Genomic DNA, 23,414 nt, shown 5'->3' with positions numbered 1-23,414 from the left:
AATAAAATATTATTCACATTCACAGATAGTAATTGTGCTATTAGATTTGTCCAAAACCATTTAAATTACCTATAAATACTAAAGTCGAAGAATTGGACCTCTGAACAAGGCGTTGTATCGTAAGTACTATGTGGAATTGTATTTACTATATGAAGCGGAAGCTTGTTCAAACATACACGCGCATATATTCACCCTTATGAACGTACACACACATACCCTACCTCTATGAGCGCCTCTGAAAGATTGCGCCGGCATATCATTTTGAGATTTACGAAGTTACCGTAGGCGCCTCGTCGTCGACGGGAACATTTCCTCCAACTGAATGCGCATCGTCGGAAATCCTGAAATAAATTCAAGAATAAATGCGAACACCAGGATTTGAACCCTGGTGGATTGGGAATATCACAGTCCCTCTAACCATTCACCACATGTTGGTTTGCAATGGAAACATCAGTTATTAAGTTGTTTCCATGGTTTTTGTGTGATGAAAATATTTTACCTCGTGTGACATAAGCATTTCTTTTGTTTAGTGACAACAACTGATCTAAGGCAATTACATTGTTGTTACATGTTCCTACAAAAGATTAATGATCCAATTATACTCATGGGAGATTTCATAAATAAATATTTTAGAACCAACGGAGTATTAAAACACAAGGAGATATATACTTATTTTTCATAGCAAATCCGAGTACGTAACTGATGTTCCTTTTTGGTGCAGTTGACCTGCTAAAAAATGTAGGACGCCGATAAGTGCCACACGTGTGGGCGTTAAAGAGTCCGCCCACATATTTTGTGTAGTGTATAAGAGGAACGGCCCGCACACCTACGTGTGGGCAAAACAACTAATGCCCACACGCCTCTTTTTTCCCCTCCCAATTCCTCTCACATGCGTGTGTGTGGGCGAAGTTGATAACTCCCACACGCCCGTATGTCAGGCCTCGTACCTCCTGGTCCCGCACGCCACGCGTGACAGTCACCATGCGCCCGCAGTTGCCATGGTCCAGACCCTCGTCCATGTTCGTTTAACTGCAGTTGCTATGTCGCTGAACTATGGTTTTCATGTCGGACAACTGCAGTTGTCATGGTTGCTCAACTGCAGTTGTCATGTATGATCTAGTCTAATGTAGTTGTCATGATTTCAAAATTTTAGGAGTTGCCACATACTAACACTAGAGCAGTTGACATGTGTTCACAAGCATGGTAGGGCAGTTGCCATGTAAAAGGAAAGAGTCGAGTTGTCATCTGCTTACGTGCATACTAGGCAGTTACGGTGTACCCTGCAAAACACATGGCAACTCGGGTAAAAAAGAGGAGTTGCCACCTTCTTATAAAGCACACTAGGGGCAGTTGCCATGTGCACTGTAAAACACGTGGCAACTAGCAGCTTGGGTGTGGGAGAGGAGACGGGCGTGTGGGCGAGATGGCAAATGCCCACACACTAGCCCTTGTGCGTGCGTGCAAAATGACATATGGGCGAATTGCTGAACGCCCACACACCAGCCCCTCCCGTGTGATGAAACAGCCATGTGGGCGACCGGATGAACGCCCACACACCAGGCCAGTCCTACGTGACGCTAGAATCATGCCAAGATTCGTGCGCTCACGAACGGACGCGGATCCACGCGTGTGGACGAGATGCAAACGCCCACACGTGTGGGCGTTAACATTTCCGAAAATGTATGCTTTTCTAAGAGGGATACACACATTAATACCAAAAAAGAACTAGAAAAATGGACATTGATTAACTACAGTTTGGAGAATATTCAAACTAGCGTTCAATAGAGGCCCCTCACTAGCAAGACACTATTCCGATTAAGACTAATAAAAAAATTCTCTTATCCTATAATGAAGGATACTCTCCTTATAACTATCCATGATTTTTTTTAGGAATATTGCTCTTTATTGATCAAAGATAATCAAGAGAGAGTGCCTCCCGAAGCGAATACAATCAGGGGTTACATGAAAAATAGAGTCACTAGAAGACTCAGAAGATCTAGCTAGAATATGCGCCGCGACATTAGACAAATGATTTACATGGCTAAAGCGAAAAGACGAGAAGAACGACTCCAACTCCTTGAGATCAGCAATGATAAGCCTCACCGGCGAGCGATCAACCGCCGAAGCATTCCTTCTTTGGATAAGTATCCTTATAACTATCCATGACTATTTATGTCTCATGACCAATTGATAAAATGTGGAGGAAAGTAGAGAAAATGGCCAATGCTACTAGAATGACACTATATTTCTGTGTTTTTTCTGGTCCCATGTTCTAGAAATCCCGTGAATCGAAGAGGGCGCTTACTAAGTAGCTCGATCAATGATAAATCCCCTCTGGCTCCATGACCATACCCATGCTTAGTACAAGCACTGCGATGAATCGGTGGTTCTCTGGCTTATGAATGTGATAGTCTGTCCCCGCAACAACAAGCTCCAACTTGAATATAGTATGTCCTAGCTACACCGCGCATCCCCCTGAGTACTACCACAGCTGATCGACTGAATTGGAGCGGCGCCGGGTGCAGCGCTCGGTGGGTTTCACGAAGTGTAGGTGGCGCTGCCGCATGTCCCCATTAACCTAGTGCTCATAGTGGCCCTGGCCATTGCATCGGTTAATGATGACCAAGGAGTTTGACGCCCGTCGTTGGCGCCGGCCCAGTCAGGATCTTCAGAGACGTGACTTACCTATCATAATTGAGACGGATTTCATAGTTGTTGTCAAGTTGATCCAAGGCCGGGAAGAGAATAGATGCACGCTTCTCTCATCAAGGAAACTAGGCATCTCTTGTCTCTTCGTGATTCTTGTATTACTCATGTTAATTGTACTCAGAATAATGTTAGTGATAGTTTAGCTAAATTTGCTAGAGGTGAGGGCAGAACTATGACTTGATTAGGGTCTGGCCCGGAAGTAGCTTCATCTTTAATGATTGTAAGGATCTTGTGATTATGTAATACAAGTTTTCACCCCCAACAAAAAATTCCAAGACATATTTCTCAAAAAAAGGAAAATTAAATCCAAGACATAGCCGCGCCCCAAGCCCCAAACGCATCAGTTGAAATGTGGGCAAAACGACAAAATGGGCCGGTTGCGCGTGTCCAGGGCTTCAGCCGTTTTGCTACCCAAAAGGATCATTCTTGTCAATGAGCAGGTGTTCCCTTGCCGAGGGGACGGGATTATTAGTATGGTTGTCGTATCTTTTTCTGAGGAAATCATTCTTATCCCATAGCTAGATTCACGTCTGAACATGGGGCTTCTCAGCGATTTGAGCTTTTGGGTTGTCCAATCTGCGTCTTGATGAATTTCCGACCGTCCGATCTTCCCTCGGGTGATTCCTGGCCGTCAAATAAAATCGGCTTCGAAGCAATGAATAGTAAAAACAAATACACTTCAGGATTATGATCTTATCTGGCTGAACCGTGGGGCCTGACGTTCGTGGGCCTTGCGTCCCAGTGGCCTTGGCTGTAGGCGTGCCCGGTGCAATCCTTTCATCGTAAAAGACAACTGGCCCCGCCAGAAATTTCACTGCCCCACCGAGGGCATTCATGGCATTTCACGTGTGTAGCTGTGCATGGCATGGTGTGGATGATTGGGTTTCACGTCTGGGTGAGGATGGTGCCTGATTGGTTCATAACCCTAGCCTCCACTCCCACTCGGCCCCTCCCCTTCATCTTGCAGCCGCCATCACACTCCCGTCCTCTCCTGCTCCTTTCTGAAGGAAATATGCCCTAGAGGCAATAATAAAGTTGTTATTTATATTTCCTTATATCATGATAAATGTTTATTACTCATGCTAGAATTGTATTAACCGAAAACATAGTACATGTGTGAATACATAGACAAAATATATGGTCCCTAGTATGCCTCTACTTGACCAGCTCGTTAATCAAAGATGGTTATGTTTCCTGACCATAGACATGTGTTGTCATTTGATGAACGGGATCACATCATTAGAAGAATGATGTGATGGACATGACCCATCTGTTAGCTTAGCATAATGATCGATAAGTTTATTGCTATTGCTTTCTTCATGACTTATACATGTTCCTCTGACTATGAGATTATGCAACTCCCGAATACCGGAGGAACACCTTGTGTGCTATCAAACGTCACAATGTAAATGGGTGATTATAAAGATGCTCTACATGTGTCTCCGAAGGTGTTTGTTGTGTTGGCATAGATCAATAATAGGATTTGTCACTCTGTGTATCGGAGAGGTATCTCTAGGCTCTCTCGGTAATGCTCATCACTATAAGCCTTGCAAGCAATGTAATTAATGAGTTAGTTGCGGTATGAAGCATTACAGAATGAGTGAAGAGACTTGCCGGTAACGAGATTGAACTAGGTATGAAGATACCGATGACCGAATCTCGGGCAAGTAACATACCAATGACAAAGGGAACAACGTATGTTGTTATGCGGTTTGACCGATAAAGATCTTCGTAGAATATGTAGGAGCCAATATGAGAATCCAGGTTCCGCTATGGGTTATTGATCGGATATGTGTCTCGATCATGTCTACATAGTTCTCGAACCCGTAGGGTCCGCACGCTTAACGTTCGATGACAATATGTATTATGAGTTATGATTTTTGATGACCGAAGTTTGTACGGAGTTCCGGATGAGATCACAGACATGATGAGGCGTCTCAAAAGGGTTGAGACATAAATATTGATATATTGGACTATGTTATTCGGACACCGGAAGTGTTCCGAGTGGTTTTGGGTAAAAACGGGGTGCCGGAGGGGCTACCGGAACCCCCCGGGGGAAGTAATGCGCCGCCATGGGCCTTAGTGGAGATAGAGGAGGGCCGCAGGAGGGCTGACCGCGTGCCCCCCTTGGTTCCAAATTGGACTAGGGGAAGGGGGTGGTGCCCCCCTTTCCTACTCCCTCTCCCTCTCCTTCCTTCCTCCTCTCTTCCTTGGAGAGGAATCCTACTAGGACTAGGAAGTCCCAGTAGGACTCCTCCTCTTGGGGTGCGCCATAGGGCCGGCCGGCCTCCCCCTCCCTCCTTTATATACGGGGGCAGGGGGCATCCTAGGACACACAAGTTTCTCTTAACCGTGTGCGGTGCCCCCCTCCATAGTTACACACCTCGATCATATCATCGTAGTGCTTAGGCGAAGCCCTGCATCGGTAGCATCATCATCACCGTCGCCACGCCATCGTGCTGAGGGAACTCACCCTCGTCCTCAACTGGATCAGGAGCATGAGGGACGTCATCGAGCTGAACGTGTGCTGAATGCGGAGGTGTCGTACGTTCGGTACTTGGATCCGTTGGATCGCGAAGAAGTTCGACTACATCAACCATGTTAACTAAACGCTTCCGCTTTCAGTCTACGAGGGTATGTGGACACACTCTCCCCTCTCGTTGCTATGCATCTCCTAGATAGATCTTGCATGATCGTTGAATTTTTTCTGAAATTACCGCGTTCCCCAACAGTGGCATCCGGGCTAGGTCTATGTGTAGATGTTATATGCACAAGTAGAACACAAAGAGTTGTGGGCGATAATAGTCATACTGCTTGCCACCAACATCTTACTTTGATTCGGCGGTATTGTTGGATGAAGTGGCCCGGACCGACATTACATGACCGTGTTCATGAGACTGGTTCTACCGATGTGCTTTTGCACACATGTGGCTGGCGGTGTCTATTTCTCCAACTTTAGTTGAATCGAGTTTTACTACGGCCGGTCCTTGTTGAAGGTTAAAACAACACACTTGACAAAAAATCGTTGTGGTTTTGATGCGTACGTAAGAACGGTTCTTGCTAGAAGCCCATAGCAGCCACATAAAACTTGCAACAACAAAGTAGAGGACGTCTAACTTGTTTTTGCATGGCTTGTTGTGATGTGATATGGTCAAGACATGATGAGATATAAATTGTTGTATGAGTTGATCATGTTTTGTAACAAAGTTATCGGCAAGAGAACAACAATGCTACGATTGAGATCAAGGTGTCAAGTCGGTGACGATGGATATCATGACCGTGCTTTGGAGATGGTGATCAAAGGCACAAGATGATGATGGCCATATCATATCACATATTTTGATTGCATGTGATGTTTATCTTTTATGCATCTTATTTTGCTTAGTATGGCGGTAGCATTATAAGATGACCCCTTACTAAATTTCAAGGTATAAGTGTTCTCCCTGAGTATGCACCATTGCTACAGTTCATCCTACCGAGACACCACATGATGATCGGGTGTGATAAGCTCTATGTTCACATACAATGGATGCAAGCCAGTTTTGCACACGCAGAATACTCGGGTTAAACTTGACGAGCCTAACATATGCAGATATGGCCTCGGAACACTGGAGACCGAAAGGACGAGCGTGAATCATATAGTAGATATGATCAACATAGTGATGTTCACCATTGAAAACTACTCCGTCTCATGTGATGATCGAACATGGTTTAGCTGATTTGGATCACGTGATCATTTAGATGACTAAAGGGATGTCTGTCTAAGTGGGAGTTCTTAAGTAATATGATTAATTGAACTTTAATTTATCATGAACTTAGTCCAGATAGTATTTTGCATATTATGGTATAGATCAATAGCTCGCGTTGTAGCTTTCCTATGTTTTTTATATGTTCCTAGAGAAAACTAAGTTGAAAGATGATAGTAGCAGTGATGCGGACTGGGTCCGTGATCTGAGGGTTATCCTCATTGCTGCACCGAAGAATTATGTCCTTGATGCACCGCTAGGTGGAAAACTATTGCAGGAGCAGATGCAGACGTTATGAGCGTTTGGCTAGCTCAATATGATGACTACTAGATAGATTAGTGCACCATGCTTTACGGCTTAGAATCGGGACTTCAAAGACGTTTTGAACGTCATGGAATATATGAGATGTTCCAGGAGTTGAAGTTAAATATTTCAAGCAAATGCCTGAGTTGAGAGATATGAAGTCTCCAACAAGTTCTATAGCTAAAAGATGGAGGAGAATAGCTCAAGCAGTGAGCATGTGCTCAGATTGTCTGGGTACTACAATCGCTTGAATCAAGTGGGAGTTAATCTTCCAGATAAGATAAGTGATTGATATAGTTCTCCAGTCACCATGACCAAGTTATTGGAACTTCATGATGAACTATAGTATGCAAGGGATGACAAAAACGATTCCTGAGCTCTTCGTGATGCTGAAATTAACGAAGGTAGAAATCAAGAAAGAGCATCAAGTGTTGATGATTAAACAAAATCACTAGTTTCAAGAAAAGGGCAAAGGGAAGAAGGGGAACTTCAAGAGGAACGACAAGAAAGTTGCTGCTTAGGAGAAGAAACCCAAGTCTGGACCTAAGCCTGAAACTGGGTGCTTCCACTGCAAAGGAAATAGTCACTAGAAGCAGAACTGCCCCAAATATTTGGTAGACAAGAAGGATGGCAAAGTGAACAAAGGTATATTTGATATACAGGTTATTGATGTGTACTTTACTAGTGTTTATAGTAACCCCTGGGTTTTTTATATATGTTCAGTTGCTTTGATTTGTAACTCGAAACAAGAGTTGCAGAATAAATGGAGACTAGTTGAGGGTGAAGTGACGATGTATGTTGGAAGTGGTTCCAAGATTGATATGATCATCATCGCACACTCCCTATACTTTCGGGATTGGTGTTGAACCTAAATAAATGTTATTTGGTGTTTGTGTTGAGCATGAATATGATTAGATCATGTTTATTGCAATACGGTTATTCATTTAAGACAGAGAATAATTGTTATTCTGTTTACATGAATAAAACCTTCTATGGTCATACACCCAATGTTGATGGTTTATTGAATCTCGATCGTGGGAATACACATATTCATAATATTGATGCCAAAAGATGCAAAGTTGATAATGATAGTGCAACTTATTTGTGGCACTATCGTTTGGGTCATATCAGTGTAAAGTGCAGGACGAAACTTCATAAAGATGGACTTTTGGAATCACTTGATTATGAATCATTTGATACTTGCGAGCCGTGCCTTATGGCAAAGATGACTAAAACTCCATTCTCTGGAACAATGGAACGAGTTAATGACTTATTGGAAATAATACATACCGATGTATGCAGTCCGATGAATGTTGAGGCTCGTGGCGGATATCGTTATTTTCTAACCTTCACAGATGATTTGAGCAGATATGGGTATATCTACTTAATGAAACATAAGACTAAAACATTTGAAAAGTTCAAAGAATTTTAGAGTGAAGTGGAAAATCATCGTAACAAGAAAATAAAGTTTCTACGATCTGATCGTGGAGGAGAATATTTGAGTTACGAGTTTGGTCTTCATTTAAAACAATGTGGAATAGTTTCACAACTCATGCCACCTGGAACACCATAATGTAATGGTGCACTACTGGAATTAGCTTCTTTGCCGTCCGCCATGGCAGACGGCAAAGGCACGGATCCCGGACAGCAAACTCCTTTGCCGTCAGCCAGCGGACGACAAACTGTCCGTCTGAACACGTGGCAACAAAGGCCTTCTTTGTCGTCCGCTTCTTAGAAACATACGTCAAAGGATTATGCTGTCCGCCATCCGAGGCAAGCAGATGGCAAAGAGAACGGACGGCAGTGGGGTGAGGTGAGAGGCGTTAGGGGGTTAATGGCGCCCTCTGCTGTCCGCTGAGAGACGGCAAAGAGCTTAGCTAGGCCATCGCTGGGAAGCTGACATGTGGCCAGCTATGTCATCTGCCAGCGGACGGCAAAGTGACCAAATAGGCAACCAGTGTTCCCAGTTCCTATAGGTGGCTGCCACGTGTCCTCTTTTCCGTCCGCTAGCAGACGACAAAGAGGCTATATATCCCCAGTTTTTATTTATATCCATTTAATTTCACAGGAATTCACACACAGATATACACATATATATTTTTACACAGGCACAACAGACATATGATGTATCCAACTCATAGCTCCATCCATGACAACATACATACATAAGAAACACAGTTCCATCCATACATATTACAGTAATATCACAATGTTCATCCAACACATTGTCCCATGCATCCATATAACAAGTTCCACATTTTTCATCGATACAAACAAAAAGAAGAACAGGGAAACAAGCACTCCATCCATGCAAGCTTCCATATAGTGAATTAAATCTGCAAAATGGGAAACAAGAAAGTTAGAAGAAGAAGACTAGAATCAGAAGAAGAAGAAGAAAATGAAAAAGAAGAGGAGGAAGAAGGAGAAGTTACCATACTTAGGTAAAATGGAGCTAACCTAGCTAATTATGCCAGTTTTGAGTGAACTAACCTAGGTAACTAAGCATATTAGAGCTAACTTAGAGCTAACTTCATTTTGGAGAAGAAGAAGAAGAAAACTAGAAGAATAAGAAGAAGAAGAAGAATAAGAAGAAACTTTTCTTCTTCTTCTTCTTCTTCTTCCTATTCCTTCTTTTCTTCCTCTTCCTTGATTTTCTTCATCTTATTATGTCATTTGTGGACTAAATAGGCTAAATTATGTCATAAATGGACTAAATAGGGTAAATAAGAAGAAAAATGCCATTTTTGAGCTTACGTAGCTAATTATGCCATTTTTGACCTAACTAAGCTTATTGTGTCATTTTAGAGGACAACAAGCTAAGTATATGACATTTATGAGGTTAGCAAGGTTATTATGCAAACCTAGGAAACTAAGCATATTAGAGATAACTTAGCATATTAGAGATAACTTATGTCATTTCGGAGGAAACAAAGCTAAGTATATATAGATCATTTTGGAGATCTAACATACTTGACATAGTTCACCCCTCCTTCCTCTTCTCCTTCTCCTTCCTCATCCTGATGCGCCAAGAGCAGCGAGGCGGTGGAGGCAGTTGGATGTAGTCTTCTGCCACAATTGGCATGGTCATGTCGCCCGGCTGTGGGATCGCCGGTGCGACCACCATCGCGAGGTCATTGTCAGGCTCCACCACCATCGCTAGGCCATCTTCAGGCAGCACCATCGCTAGGTCATCCTCAGCCACCACCATCTGTTTCCCATCATCAGCCTGCACCTCCTCATCCCCACTATGATCCTCTTCTTCCCCACTCCATTCCGGATCATCCTCGTTGCTGCTTTTGCTGCAGCCAGAGTAGCTGTTGCTGCTCCCATTGCCCGACCAAATGCAATAATGACCATTAACAATTGATGTGAGACAAAGCCAAATGTAGAGGAAGAAGAGGCAGAACATACTGGCATCATCATCGTCCTGGTAGCGCATGCGACACATACTCGTGTTGAACACCTTCACGGTGAGCATGGCGTCGCCGTCATACCCGAAGACAAGGAAGTACCTGTGCTGCAGGTCATAGGCACGGTAGAAGTGCTCCTAGCCACGACACAGGTACATGTGGCCGTACCTGATCACCAACTCCACGTCCCAATGCCTGCGAAGCCCGCTGCCGGCCTGTCATAGCTTCACATTCTTTAGCCGATGGCCGTCTAGCATCTTCATAAAAGTGTCAGGCAGCCTCCGCAGTATGGGTCAAGGAGTGATGTAGCAAACAGTAGAGTTATCATAAAAAGATGGGTGAAGGGGAGATCTCTCCTTTTATATACCTGCCTCCTGGAGGAATTCTTAAGTATGATAGTGAAGAACTCGAAAGCATCCAACTCGTACTCCAGTGTGGCAGAGCGCGGCCTACGGTGGCGGCCTCCCCCCATCTCCGATAAGAAGTAGAAGAGACCAATTAATAATGCTCATGTTTCAAATTGATCATAGACAAATTGATCATAGGTACATTAACAGTAATATTGTGGTCATCACTAACAAATCATTAGAGAATAAATGCACTAATATTGACCAAGAATTATTAAGTTCCAAATTGTGCATATTTACTTGAATGTTCCACAAAATGGCAACCTTTGCATGTGCATAATTCTAAATTGTACTGAATGGCAGCTGTTGCCCCTAACTGAACTAAACCGAATTGCAAAAGCTTGCCCAGAACTGAACTTGAAGACAACTAAATGGAAACTATTTCCTACAACTGAACTGGCCTTGAGAAAAGATGGCAAAATAGATCAATTTGTGAGCATGTCATTGCAAGAAGGTGTTGGTGGCGAAGCAGATCAACTAAACTAAACTTAACTACGGCCCAGAACTGAACACTTGAGCAGAAATCAACAATACAAAGTGGCAAATTATTTCGGTTGCTTGCTTCTTCAGACTCTCACTAAAATTAGGCATGGGATTTCACTAAAAAAAGTGTATCACCATAACCTAGTAAAATTATCATCTGGGACTAGTCTATGTAGTTTAAACAAGGAAGCAAGATCTTTCTTTCAAATTATCACCACAGTTGTAAACTAACTATATGAGCAAGATTACCATGCTACAATGATCATAGTACACAAAACACAAATGATTCACACTCAATATTCTGTAACAATCCCAGTTCACAAAATATACAACCTGAATTTAATAGCTATTCACTTTGTCCTTATTCACTTAATAGAATCTGAATTCAAACTTTGTTGTTTCTGCCTAACTGATACTAAAAACACTAGTACAACTCCATTCCTAAGCATATTCTACACCACATATGAACCACCGACAAACCTAAACCACCAAATTCACACCAAGAATAGGAACAAATCATGATGGAAAGAAATGGAGGTAGGGGTAATTTTTCGCCATACCTTGCTTCGACATCTTGGAAGAGGGGGCAGTACCCGGTGGCGGCGGCGGAGGGGGAAGGACGGTGCATGGGTGGAGGAGGGGGGCGCCGCGTCTTGGGCACGGGGGCGGGGCGACGTGGCGAGGGGGTGGCGCGGGGCGGAGGAGGGGCTCGCCGGGGCAGCAGGGGCGACACAGCAACGGGGGTGGCGCGGGGCGGCGGGGCCGCGGTGGAGGTTGGGGAGGGGTGCGGGTCGGCGGGGCGGCCGGCTACATCGGACGGGGTCGGCGACGGCGCGGGCCAGTATGGGTGGGGGTGGCGACAGAGGGGAGGGGGGCAACGTGGAAGGGGCGGCGGGGGTGCGATGGAGGTCGGGACGCCGCAGGGGAGGGGTGCGGGGTGGCGGGGCGGCCGGCTATGGCAGACTGGGTCAGCGGTGGCGGCGTGGGTGTGGGTGGGGAGGGAATGAGAGAGTGAGAGAAGAGAGAGAGAGGACGGGGGCGGGACGACCGTTAACATACCCGCCTCTTTGCCGTTCGCCAACGGTCGGCGAAGATTCTTTGCCGTCCGCTGGAGGACGGCAAAGAGGTGGAGCCGGTGGGCTATAGTTGGTTAAATAATAACTGGACCCACCCACCTCTTTGTCGTCTGCTAGCAGACGGCAAAGATTCTTTGTCGTCAGCCAGCAAACGACAAAGAATTGGCTGATGGCAAAGACCTTGTTTGCCATCAGCCAATTCTTTGTCGTCCGTTTTCTTGTGGCAGACGGCAAAGACCTTCTTTGTCGTCATCCAGCAGACGACAAAGAGTTGGCAGACGACAAATAAGCTAATTACAGTAGTGGTGTGTCCGAACGTCGTAACCACACTTTATTAGATATAGTGCGATATATGATGTCTCTTACCGATTTACCACTATCATTTTGGGGTTATGCATTAGAGACAGCTGCATTCACGTTAAATGGGGCATCATCGAAATCCGTTGAAACGACGCCTTATGAACTATGGTTTGGTAAGAAACCAAAGTTGTCGTTTCTTAAAGTTTGGGGCTGCGATGCTTCTGTGAAAAAGCTTCAACCTGATAAGCTCGAACCCAAATCGGAGAAGTGCGTCTTCATAGGATACCCAAAGGAAACTGCTGGGTACACCTTCTACGACAGATCCAAAGGCAAGATATTCGTTGCTAAGAATGGATCCTTTCTAGAGAAGGAGTTTCTCTCCAAAGAAGTGAGTGGGAGGAAAGTAGAACTTGATGAGGTAATTGTACCTTCTCTTGAATTGGAAAGTAGTTCATCACAGAAATCAGTTCCAATGATTCCTACACCAATTAATGAGGGAGTTAATGATGATGATCATGAAACTTCAGATCAATTTACTACCGAACCTCCTCGGTCAATCAGAGTACGGTCCGCACCAGAGTGGTACAGTAATCCTTTTCTGGAAGTCATGTTACTAGACCATGATGAACCTACAAACTATGAGGAAGCGATGATGAACCCAGATTCCGTGAAATGGCTCGAGGCCATGAAATCTGAGACGGGATCCATGTATGAGAACAAAGTGTGGACTTTGGTTGACTTGCCCGATGATCGGCAAGCCATAGAAAATAAATGGATCTTCAAGGGGAAGATGTACACTGATAGTAGTGTTACTATCTACAAAACTCGACTTGTCACAAAAGGTTTTTGACAAGTTCAAGGTGTTAACTACAATGAGATTTTCTCAACCGTAGTGATGCTTAAATCCGTTCGAATCATGTTAGCAGTTGCCATATTTTATGAAATCTGGCAAATGAATGTCAAAAGTGCATTCCTTAAATGGATATTTCTTAAATAAGAGTTGTATATGATGCAACCAGAAGGTTTTGTCGATCCTTAAGGTACTAACAAAGGTGTGCAAGCTCCAGCGATCCATCTATGGGCTGGTGCAAGCATCTCGAAGTTGGAATATATGCTTTGATGAGTTAATCAAAGCATATAGTTTTATACAGACTTGCGGTGAAGCCTGTATTTACAAGAAAGTGAGTGGGAGCACTACATCCTTTCTTTTAAGTATATGTGAATGACATATTGTTGATCGAAAATGATGTAGAATTTTCTGGAAAGCATAAAGGAGAGTTTGGAAGGAGATTTTCAAAGAAAGACCTCATTGAAGCTTCTTACATATTAGGCATCAAGATCTATATAGATAGATCAAGACGCTTGATAAGATTTTTCAATGAGTACATATCTTGACAAGATTTTGAAAGAGTTCAAAATGGATCAGTCAAAGAAGGGGTTCTTGCCTGTATTACAAGGTGTAAAGTTGAGTAAGACTCAAAGCCCGACCACAGGAGAAGATAGAAAGATAATGAAAGTCATTCCTATGCCTCAGTCATAGGTTCTATAAAGTATGCCATGCTGTGTACCAGACCTATTGTGTGCCTTACCAATAAGTTTGGCAAGGGGGTACAATAGTGATCCATGAGTATACCGCTAGACAACGGTCAAAATTATCCTCAGAGGACTAAGGAAATATTTCTCAGTTATGGAGGTGATAAAGAGTTCTTCGTAAAGAGTTACGTCGATGCAAGCTTTTAGAACAATCCAGATGACTCTGACTCTGAATCTGGATACATATTAAAAGTGGTAGCAATTAGCTAGAGTAGCTCCATGTAAAGCACTGTAGACATAGAAAATTTGCAAAATACATACTGCTCTGAATTTAGCAGACCTGTTGACTAAACTTCTCTCACAAGCAAAACATGATCACACCTTAGTACCATTTGGGTGTTAATCACATAGCGATGTGACCTAGATTATTGACTCTAGTAAACCCTTTGGTTGTTGGTCACACGGCGATGTGAACTATGGGTGTTGGTTACATACAGATGTGAACTATTGGTGTTAAATCACATGGCAAAGTGAACTAGATTATTGACTCTAGTGCAAGTGGGAGACTGAAGGAAATATGCCTTAGAGGCAATAATAAAGTTGTTATTTATATTTCCTTATATCATGATAAATATTTATTATTCATGCTAGAATTGTATTAACCGGAAACTTAGTACATGTGTGAATACATAGACAAAACATATGGTCCCTAGTATGCCTCTACTTGACTAGCTTGTTAATCAAAGATGGTTATGTTTCCTAACCATAGACATTTTTTGTCATTTGATGAACGTGATCACACCATTAGGATAATGATGTGATGGACATGACCCATCCGTTAGCTTAGCATAATGATCGATAAGTTTATTGCTATTGCTTTCTTCATGACTTATACATGTTCCTCTGACTATGAGATTATGCAACTCCCGAATACCGGAGGAACACCTGGTGTGCTATCAAATGTCACAACATAAATGGGTGATTATAAAGATGCTCTATAGGTGTATCCAAAGGTGTTTGTTGGGTTGGCATAGATCGAGATTAGGATTTGTCACTCCATGTATCAGAGAGGTATCTCTGGGCCCCTCGGTAATGCTCATCACTATAAGACTTGCAAGCAATGTGACTAATGAGTTAGTTGCGGGATGAAGCATTATGGAACGAGTAAAGAAACTTGCTGGTAACGAGATTGAACTAGGTATGAAGATACCAACAATCGAATCTCGGTCAAGCAACATACCAATGACAAAGGGAACAACGTATGTTGTTATGCGGTTTGACCGATAAAGATCTTCATAGAATATATAGGAGCCAATATGAGCATCCAGGTTCCGCTATTGGTTATTTATCGGAGATGTGCCTCGATCATGTCTACATAGTTCTCGAACCCATAGGGTCCGCACGCTTAACATTCGATGATGATATGTATTATGAGTTATGTGTTTTGATGACCGAAGTTTGTTCTGAGTTCCGGATGAGATCACGAACATGATGAGGGGTCTCAAAATGGTCGAGACATAAAGATTGATATACTGGACTACGTTATTCGGACACTCGAAGTGTTCTGAGTGGTTTTGGGTAAAAGTGGAGTGTCAGAGGGGTTACCGGAACCCCCCGGGGGAAGTAATGGGCCACCATGGGCCTTAGTGGAGAGAGAGGAGGGCCACAGGATGGCTGGCTGCGCACCCCCTTGGGTCCAAATTGTACTAGGGGAAGGGGGCGGCGCCCCCCTTTCCTACTCCCTCTCCCTATCCTTCCTTCCCCCTCTCTTCCTTGGAGAGGAATCCTACTAGGACTAGGAAGTGTTGGGTAACGCAGTAAGTTCAAAAAATTTCCTACGATCATGCAAGATCTATCTCTAGGTGATGCATAGCAACAAGAGGGGGGAGTGTTGTCTATGTACCCTCGTAGACCGAAAGAGGAAGCGTTATGACAACGCGGTTGATGTAGTCATACGTCTTCACGATCCAACCAATCCTAGCACCGAAGGTACGACACCTCCGTGATCTGCACATGTTCAGCTCCGTGACGTCCCACGAACTCTAGATCCAACTGAGGTCAAGGGAGAGTTTCATCAGCACGACGGTGTGGTGACGGTGATGATGAAGTTACAGGCGGAGGGCTTCGCCTAAGCACTACGACGATAGGACCGAGGTGGAAATCTGTGGAGGGGGGCACCACACACAGATAAAAAATCAACTTGTGTGTTCTAGGGTGCCCCCTGCCCCCGTATATAAACAGCAAGGGGGGAGGCCGGCCGTCCACTGTAGGCACGCCCCCAAGAGGGGAATGCTACTAGGACTCCAAGTCCTAGTAGGTTTCCACCTAAAGGGAGAGAGGCCGAAGGAAGGAGAGGGAGAGGGGGAAGGAAAGGGGGCGCCGCCCCCCTTTCCTTGTCCTATTCAGACTCAAGGGGGAGGGGGCATGCAGCCGCCTCTGGCCTCTCCTCTCTCTCTCTCCACTAGGGCCCATCGAGGCCCATTAGTTCCCCCGGGGGGTTCCGATAACCCTCCGGCACTCCGATTTTATCCGAAACTTCTTCGGAACACTTCCAGTGTCTGAACATAGTTGTCCAATATATCAATCTTTATGTCTCGACCATTTAGAGCCTCCTCATCATGTCCGTGATCGTATCCGGGACACCGAACAACCTTCGGTACATCATATCACATAAACTCATACTACCAATCGTCATCGAACGTTAAGCGTGCGGACCCTACGGGTTCGAGAACTATGTAGACATGACCGAGACATGTCTCCGGTCAATAACCAATAGCAAAACCTGGATGCTCATATTGGTTCCTACATATTCTACGAATATCTTTATCGGTCAAACCACACAACAACATATGTTGTTCCCTTTGTCATCGGTATGTTACTTGCCTGAGATTTGATCGTCGGTATCTCAATACCTAGTTCAATCTTGTTACAGGAAACTCTCTTTACTCGTTCTGTAATACTTCATCCTGCAACTAACTCATTAGTCACAATGCTTGCAGGTCTTATAGTGATGATTATAACCGAGAGGTCCCAGAGATACCTCTTTGAAACACGGAGTGACAAATCCTAATCTCGATCTATGCCAACCCAACAAACACCTTAGGAGACACCTGTAGAGCACCTTTGTAATCACCATTTATGTTGTGACGTTTGGTAGCACACAAAGTGTTCTTCCGGTATTCGGGAGTTGCATAATCTCATAGTCTGAGGAACTTGTTTAAGTCATGAAGAATGCAGTAGCAATGAAACTAACACGATCATAATGCTAAGCTAACGGATGGGTCATGTCCATCACATAATTCTCCTAATGATGTGATCCCGTTCATCAAATGACAACACATGTCTACGGTTAGGAAACATAACCATCTTTGATTAACGAGCTAGTCTAGTAGAGGCATACTAGGGACTATATGTTTTGTCTATGTATTCACACATGTACTAAGTTTCCGGTTAATACAATTCTAGCATGAATAATAAACATTTATCATGAATTAAAGAAATAAATAATAACTTTATTATTGCCTCTAGGGAATATTTCCTTCAGTCTCCCACTTGCACCAGAGTCAATAATCCATATTACACTATAATGATTCTAACACCCATGGATCTTTGGTGCTGATCATGTTTTGCTCGTGGAAGAGGCTTAGTCAATGGGTCTGCAACATTCAGATCCATGTGTATCTTGAAAATCTCTATGTCCCCCTCCGACACTTGATGACGGATGGAATTGAAGCGTCTCTTGATGTGCTTGGTTCTCTTGTGATATCTGGATTCCTTTGCCAAGGCAATTGCACTAGTATTGTCACAAAAGATTTTCATTGGACCCAATACACTAGGTATGACACCTAGATCGGATATGAACTCCTTCACCCAAACTCCTTCATTTGTTGCTTCCGAAGCACCAATGTACTCTGCTTCACACGTAGATCCTACCACGACGCTCTGCTTGGGATTGCACCAACTGACAGCTCCTCCATTCAATAAAAATACGTATCCGGTTTGCGACTTAGAGTCATCCGGATCAGTGTCAAAGCTTGCATCGACGTAACCATTTATGACGAGCTCTTTTTCACCTCCATAAACGAGAAACATATCCTTAGTCCTCTTCAGGTATTTCAGGTTGTTCTTAACCGCTGTCTAGTGCTCCACTCCGAGATTACTTTGGTACCTCCCTGCTATGCTTTAGCAAGACATACATCAAGTCTGGTACACAACATTACATACATGATAGAACCTATGGCTGAAGCATAGGTAATGCCTTTCATTTTCTCTCTATCTTCTGCAGTGGTCGGACACTGAGTCTGACTCAACTTCATACCTTGTAAAACAGGCAAGAACCCTTTATTTGACTGATCCATTTTGAACTTCTTCAAAACTTTATCAAGGTATGTGCTTTGTGAAAGTCCAATTAAGCATCTTGATATATCTCTACAGATCTTGATGCCCAATATGTAAGAAGCTTCACTGAGGTCTTTCATGGAAAAACTCTTATTCAGGTATCCCTTTATGCTATCCAGAAATTCTATATCATTTCCAGTCAACAATATGTCGTCCACATATAATATCAGAAATGCTACAGAGTTCCCACTCACTTTCTTGTAAAAACAGGATTCTCCAAAAGTCTGTATAAAACCATATGCTTTGACCACACTATCAAAGCGTTTATTCCAACTCCGAGAGGCTTGCACCAGTCCATAAATGGATCGCTGGAGCTTGTACACTTTGCTAGCACCCTTTGGATCGACAAAACCTTCTGGTTGCATCATATACAACTCTTCTTCCAGAAATCCATTTAGGAAAGCAGTTTTGACATCCATTTGCCAAATTTCATAATCATAAAATGCATCCATTGCTAACATGATTCAGACAGACTTAAGCATCTCTACGGGTGAGAAAGTCTCATCATAGTCAACTCCTTGAACTTGTCTAAATCCTTTCGCGACAAGTTGAGCTTTGTAAACAGTAACATTACTGCCCGCGTCAGTCTTCTTCTTAAAGATCCATTTATTTTCTATGGCTTGCCAATCATCGGGCACTTCCACCAAAGTCAACACTTTGTTCTCATACATGGATCCCATCTCAGATTTCATGGCCTCAAGCCATTTCACGGAATTTGGGCTCACCATCGCTTCCTCATAGTTCATAGGTTTATTATGGTCTAGTAACATGACTTCCAGAATAGGATTACCGTACAACTCTGGTGCGGATCTTACTCTGGAAGACCTACGAGGTTCGGTAGTAACTTGATCTGAAGCTTCATGATCATCATCATTAGCTTCCTCACTAATCGGTGTAGGAATCACGGGAACTGATTTCTGTGATGAACTAATTTCCAATAAGGGAGAAGGTACAACTACCTCATCAAGTTCTACTTTCCTCACACTCACTTCTTTCGAGAGAAACTCCTTCTCTAGAAAGGATCCATTCTTAGCAACAAAGATTTTGCCTTCAGATCTGCAATAGAAGTTGTACCCAATAGTTTCCTTTGGGTATCCTATGAAGACGCACTTCTTTGATTTGGGTTCAAGCTTATCAGGTTGAAGCTTTTTCACATAAGCATCGCAGCCCCAAACTTTAAGAAACGACAACTTTGGTTTCTTGCCAAACCACAGTTCATAAGGCGTCGTCTGAATGGATTTTGATGGTGCCCTATTTAAAGTGAATGCAACCGTCTCTAAAGCATAACCCCAAAATGATAGCGGTTAATCAGTAAGAGACATCATAGATCGCACCATATCCAATAAAGTACGGTTACGACGTTCGGGCACACCATTTCATTGTGGTGTTCCAGGTGGCGTTAATTGTGAAACTATCCCATGTTGTTTCAAATGAAGACCAAACTCGTAACTCAAATATTCTCCTCCACGATCACATCGTAGAAACTTTATTTTCTTATTACGATGATTTTCCACTTCACTCTGAAATTGTTTGAACTTTTCAAATGTTTCAGACTTATGTTTCATTAAGTAGATATAACTATATCTGCTCAAATCATCTGTGAAGGTAAGAAAATAACGATACCCACCACGAGCCTTAACACTCATTGGTCCACATACATCAGTATGTATTATTTCCAATAAGTCAGTAGGTCGTTCCGTTGTTTCGGAGAACTGAGTTTTAGTCATCTTGCCCATAAGGCACGGTTCGCAAGCCCCAAGTGATTCATAATCAAGTGATTCCAAAAGTCCATTAGTATGGAGTTTCTTCATGCGCTTTACACCGATATGACCCAAACGGCAGTGCCACAAATAAGTTGCACTATCATTATTAAACTTATATATTTTGGCTTCAACACTATGAATACATGTATCACTACTATCGAGATTCAATAAAAATAGACCACTCATCAAGGGCGCATGACCATAAAAGATATTACTCATATAAATAGAACAACCATTATTCTCTGATTTAAATGAATAGCCATCTCACATTAAACAAGATCCAGATATAATGTTCATGCTCAACGCTGGCACCAAATAACAATTATTCACGTCTAAAACTAATCCCGATGGTAGATGTAGAGGTAGCGTGCCGACCGCGATCACATTGACTTCCGAACCATTTCCCACGCGCATCGTCACCTCGTCATTAGCCAATCTTCGCTTAATCCATAGCCCCTATTTCGAGTTATAAATATGAGCAATGGAACCAGTATCAAATACCAGGTGCTACTGCGAGCATTAGTTAAGTACATATCAATAACATGTATATCAAATATACCTGTCACTTTGCCATCCTTCTTATCCGCCAAATACTTGGGGCAGTTCCACTTCCAGTGACCAGTCCCTTTGCAGTAGAAGCACTCAGTTTTAGGCTTAGGTCTAGACTTGGGTTTCTTCTCTTGAGCAGCAACCTTTTTGCCGTTCTTCTTGAAGTTCCCCTTCTTCCCTTTGCCTTTTTTTGAAACTAGTGGTCTTATTAACCATCAACACTTGATGCTCCTTTTTGATTTCTACCTTCGCAGCCTTTAGCATTGCAAAGAGCTCAGGAATAGTCTTGTTCATCCCTCTCATATTATAGTTCGTCATGAAGCTTTTGTAGCTTGGTGGCAGTGATTGAAGAACTCTGTCAATGACACTATCATAGGAAGATTAACTCCCAGTTGAGTCAAGTGGTTGTGGTACCCAGACATTCTGAGTATATGTTCACTGACAGAACTATACTCCTCCATTTTACAGCTGTAAAACTTATTGGAGACTCCATATCTCTCAATACGGGCATTTGCTTGAAATATTAACTTCAACTCCTGGAACATCTCATATGCTCCATGATGTTCAAAACATCGTTGAAGTGCCGGTTCTAAGCCGTAAAGCATGGCACACTGAACTATCGAGTAGTCATCAACACACGTCTGCTAGACATTCACAATGTCTGCAGTTGTGGGCACGGGTGGTACACCTAACGGTGCTTCCAGGACGTAATTCTTCTGTGCAGCAATGAGGATAATCCTCAAGTTACGGACCTAGTCCATGTAGTTGCTGCCATCATCTTTCAACTTAGCTTTCTCTAGGAACGCATTAAATTCAAAGGAATGGTAGCACGGGCCATTGATCTACAACAACATAGACATGCAAAATACTATCATGTACTAAGTTCATGATAAATTAAAGTTCAATTAATCATATTACTTAAGAACTCCCACTTAGATAGACATCCCTCTAATCATCTAAGTGATCACGTGATGCAAATCAACTAAACCATGTCCGATCATCACGTGAGATGGAGTAGTTTTCAATGGTGAACATCACTATGTTGATCATATCTACTATATGATTCACGCTCGACCTTTCGGTCGCGGTGTTTCGAGGCCATATCTTCATATGCTAGGCTCGTCAATTTTAACCCGAGTATTCTACGTGTGCAAAACTGGCTTGCACCCGTTGTATGTGAACGTAGAGCTTATCACACCCGATCATCACGTGGTGTCTCGGCATGACGAATTGTAGCAACGGTGCATACTCAGGTAGAACATTTGTACCTTCAAATTTAGTAAGGGGTGATCTTATAATGCTACCGACGTTCTAAGCAAAATAAGATGCATAAAGGATAAACATCACATGTAATCAAAATATGTGACATGATATGGCCATCATAATCTTGTTCTCATGATCTCCATCACGGAAGCATCGTCATGATCTCCATCGTCACTGGCGCGACACCTTGATCTCCATCGTAGCATCGTTTTCGTCTCGCCAACTATTGTTACTACGACTATCGCTACTTCTTAGTGATAAGGTAAAACAATTACATGGCGATTGCATTGCATACAATAAAGCGACAACCATATGGCTCCTTCTAGTTGCTGATAATTTTGTTACAAAACATGATCATCTCATACAACAATTTATATCACATCATGCCTTGACCATATCACATCACAACAAGCCCTGCAAAAACAAGTTAGACGTCCTCTACTTTGTTGTTGCAAGTTTTACGTGGCTGGTACGGGCTTCTAGCAAGAACCGTTCTTACCTACGCATCAAAACCACAACGATTTTTCGTCTAGTGTGCTGTTTTAACCTTCAACAAGGAATGAGCGTAGCCTCACTCGATTCAACTAAAGTTGGAGAAACTGACATTCACCAGCCACCTATGTGCGAAGCACGTCGGTAGAACCAGTCTCGCGTAAGCGTACGTGTAATGTTGGTCTGAGCCGCTTCATCCAACAATACCACTGAATCAAAGTATGACATGCTGGTAAGCAGTATGACTATTATCGCCCAAAACTCTTTGTGTTCTACTCATACATATAACATCTATGCATAGACCTGGCTCTGATACCACTTTTGGGTAACACAATAATTTCAAAAATTTCCTACAATCACACAAGATCTATCTCTAGGTGATGCATAGCAACTAGAGGGTAGAGTGTTGTCTACGTACCCTTGTAAGCCAAAAGCGGAAGAGTTATGACAACGCGGTTGATGTAGTCGTACGTCTTCATGATCCATCCGATCCTAGCACCAAAGGTACGACACCTCTGTGATCTGCACATGTTCAGCTCGGTAACGTCCCACGTACTCTAGATCAAACTGAGGTCGAAGGAGAGTTTCGTAAGTACGACGGCATGGTGACAATGATGATGAAGTTACCGGCGCAGGGCTTGCCTAAGCACTACGACGATATGACCGAGGTGGAAATCTTTGGAAGGGGGCACTGCACACGGCTAAACAATCAACTTGTGTGTTCTAGGGTGCCCCCTGCCCCCATATATAAAGGAGCAAGGGTAAAGGACGGACGGCCCCTGTAGGTTTCCACCTAAAAGGAGAGAGGGGGGAGGAAGGAGAGGGAGAGGGGGAAGGAAAGGGGGGCGCCGCCACCCCTTTCCTTGTCCTATTCGGACTCAAGTGGGAGGGGCGCGCGGCCTGTGTCGTGGTTCTAAGTCTGACAGTAGAGTGGGGGGTAGGTATGGAGAGGCAAGGTCCTAGCTATGGAGAGGTTGTAAAC

The sequence above is a fragment of the Triticum aestivum genome, chromosome 5B (genome assembly GCF_018294505.1).
Source record: "Triticum aestivum cultivar Chinese Spring chromosome 5B, IWGSC CS RefSeq v2.1, whole genome shotgun sequence".
NCBI classification, from domain to species: Eukaryota; Viridiplantae; Streptophyta; class Magnoliopsida; order Poales; family Poaceae; genus Triticum; species Triticum aestivum.
The sequence above is the reverse complement of the archived record's forward strand: the minus strand, read 5'-3'. Positions refer to the sequence as shown.